General features: G+C 38.4%; 2 long non-coding RNA genes across 3 annotated transcripts in view; one reads left to right on the top strand and one right to left on the bottom strand.

The window, feature by feature from the left end:
- The window catches only part of LOC149134337 (uncharacterized), a 30,942-nt gene that overhangs the window by 2,568 nt on the left and 25,874 nt on the right, over nucleotides 1–2,500 (bottom strand). The gene's annotated exons all lie outside the window — the stretch shown is intronic.
- Nucleotides 1–2,500, top strand: part of LOC149134338 (uncharacterized) — a 38,201-nt gene that overhangs the window by 16,110 nt on the left and 19,591 nt on the right. For both annotated transcript variants that reach the window (XR_016242829.1, XR_016242830.1), the window contains exon 2: nucleotides 435–528. This is a non-coding gene — a long non-coding RNA (uncharacterized LOC149134338). The remainder of the gene's footprint in view (nucleotides 1–434; nucleotides 529–2,500) is intronic.

Below are 2,500 nucleotides of genomic sequence, written 5' to 3'. Positions count from 1 at the left end.
CCGTCCTGCACTTGTGAAGGCGCATGGATTAGTGATTAGGGTATTTGGTTTAGGGCGCGTTGTGTCTGTGTCCTTGAGCAAGACACTATTTCACGTTCCTCTGGCAAAAATGCGTGTTACTTGTATTTCAAAGGGCCAACTTTGTCACATTCTGTGTCACCTTGAATCTCCCCGAGAACTACGTTAAGAGTACACGTGTCTGTGGAGTGCTCAGCCACATGCACGTTAATTTCACGAGCAGTCTATTTCGTTGATCGGATCATCTGGAACCGTCGTCGTCGTAACCGACGGAGTGCTTCCAAAAAGAAAAAAAGAGAAAACCTTCATTGGAAGAGTCCATGCTTATTAAAAAGACTAAAACATTCAACTAATAAAATGAATATGAATAATCATCTCTTGATAAACTGTAAAATATTTCTATTTTCTTTTTACAGTCTTTTAAAAGACCAGCAATGCCTATGTTAATTATGCTTGGTTTTCTGACCATGATATTCGGATTACTGCCTCAAGCGACAGAAATAACGAAGGGTGAGTTTAATCAAATGTTTCTCTTTTCGTTGTTTCCTTGTTGATAAAAAACTGTTGTTTGAAAACTGGTTTTCTTTTAACGTTGTGTCAATAATTAAAATTTTATTTTCATAAACATTGTATCACCATGTAATTACAAGGAAACAAAGAAAAAGCAAAAAAAAAAAAAAAAGCGGGGGGAATTAAGCAGCAGAGAATGGGGGAGAGAGTAACGGGTTGTACACCCCAGAACGAATGGCGTGTTTAGTCGCACCCTGCTGACATGACCGCAATAGCGTTGCTGCGGAGATGGCCAGCGAGACACCCTGCAGCAGCCACCCTAACTCTCGGGGATCATTTCTCAAGACGGGCCGCGTTTATTCCAATTTTGAGGAGGAAATCTGCATTTCGGGTTCGAGAACACATGAAGTCCCGGCAGCGACCGGCACAAATCAACAACGGCCGGTCAGGCTCCTGTATTTATTTATTTCCTCTTCTCTGCGTTACGGGTGGCGACACCCGGGTTTGCGGTCGATGCAGTAACGTTGGAGCCAGAGAACACGTCACGACCCAGAATAGGGATCTGCTACCCTCGTAATTTCGTTCTGATGGGAATTTGTTCGTCATCACTTAACCCACACAAACACTCGTACGCTTGCTTTTTAGCATATTAAGCAAGAGGAGTTTCAAATGAGTGACACTTGATATAATTCCCTGTAAGCTATCGATTCAGGAAAATTATCAAACAGAAAGCCGACCAATAACAAAAAGGTCCCAAACACAAAACAAAACTGATCATTATTATAAACTAAAATAAGGTGGCGTGCTGGCAGAATCATTAGCACGCCGGGTGAAATGCGTAGCCGTATTTCATCTACCGCTACGTTCTGAGCGAAATGCATTGTTACATTTCGCCTGTCTTTATGTTCTGAGTTCAAATTCCACCGAGGTCGACTTTGCCTTTCATCCTTTCGGTGTTGATAAATTAAGTACCAGTTGCGTACTGGGTCGATGTAATCGACTAGCTCCCTTCCCACCAAATTTTGAAGGCCTTGTTCCTCGAGTAGAAATAATTATTATAAACTAAAATTGTAAATTATACAGACAAATATTTTTTTTACTTAAACGATTTGTTTATATTTGTTGTAGAATATCTTCAATTTTATCTTTTACTTGTTTCAATCACTGGACCGTGGCCATGCTGGGGCACCGCCTTGGGTTTAGTCAAACAAATCGACCACAGTAATTATTTTTTCAAAGCATGGTATTTTTTCTATTGGTTTCTTTTGCCGAAACCGCTTAAGTTACCGGGACGTAAACAAACCGACTCTGGTTGTCAAGTAGTGCGGAGTGGGGAACAAATACTATCACAAATACACACGCACACATATAGGACGATCTTCCTCATAGTTCTGTCCATCAAATTCAATTCTTCGTAATGTTTTTTCTAAGCCTCTATAGTTTGGCTGCTTTGCTAAAACTCTCTTCAATAATTCTTACAAGGGACATATTCAGTTTTTCTTACAACTTAATAATGTATATGTTTTACCGTCTTAAATCTTTCATTAAATCCAATTTCTAAAGACCCATCGTTTCTATAAAAGAAACTTATCTGTCTCTTCAGTATGTAACCACTTAGTGACATTTCTTCCTTCCACTCGCTCAGTTTTCATAATTTTTGTTCTATTGAACGTTTATATTTAAGCTCACACCTTCGTCAGTATCATCAATCTTGTATATCACCCTTTGTGTTTTTGATGTTCAATAATAATAATAATAATAATAATAATAATAATAATAATAATAATAATAATAATAAAAAGCTCATTCAATTTCTTCTCTTTCATCTTCGATTGTTTCCTTCCTGACATAGTTTATTGGAATAACAAACAAGAGAAGTGATAGAAGACCATCCTACTGCACTTTACTCTTAGAACAAATTCATTTGAAAGCTGACCGTCCCCGATGTATTACACCTTAGATTGGTATGCTT

This window comes from Octopus bimaculoides, chromosome 8 (assembly GCF_046866305.1).
Source record: "Octopus bimaculoides isolate indiv1 chromosome 8, ASM4686630v1, whole genome shotgun sequence".
Classification (NCBI taxonomy): Eukaryota; Metazoa; Mollusca; class Cephalopoda; order Octopoda; family Octopodidae; genus Octopus; species Octopus bimaculoides.
This window is presented reverse-complemented; position numbering and strand designations above follow the sequence as displayed.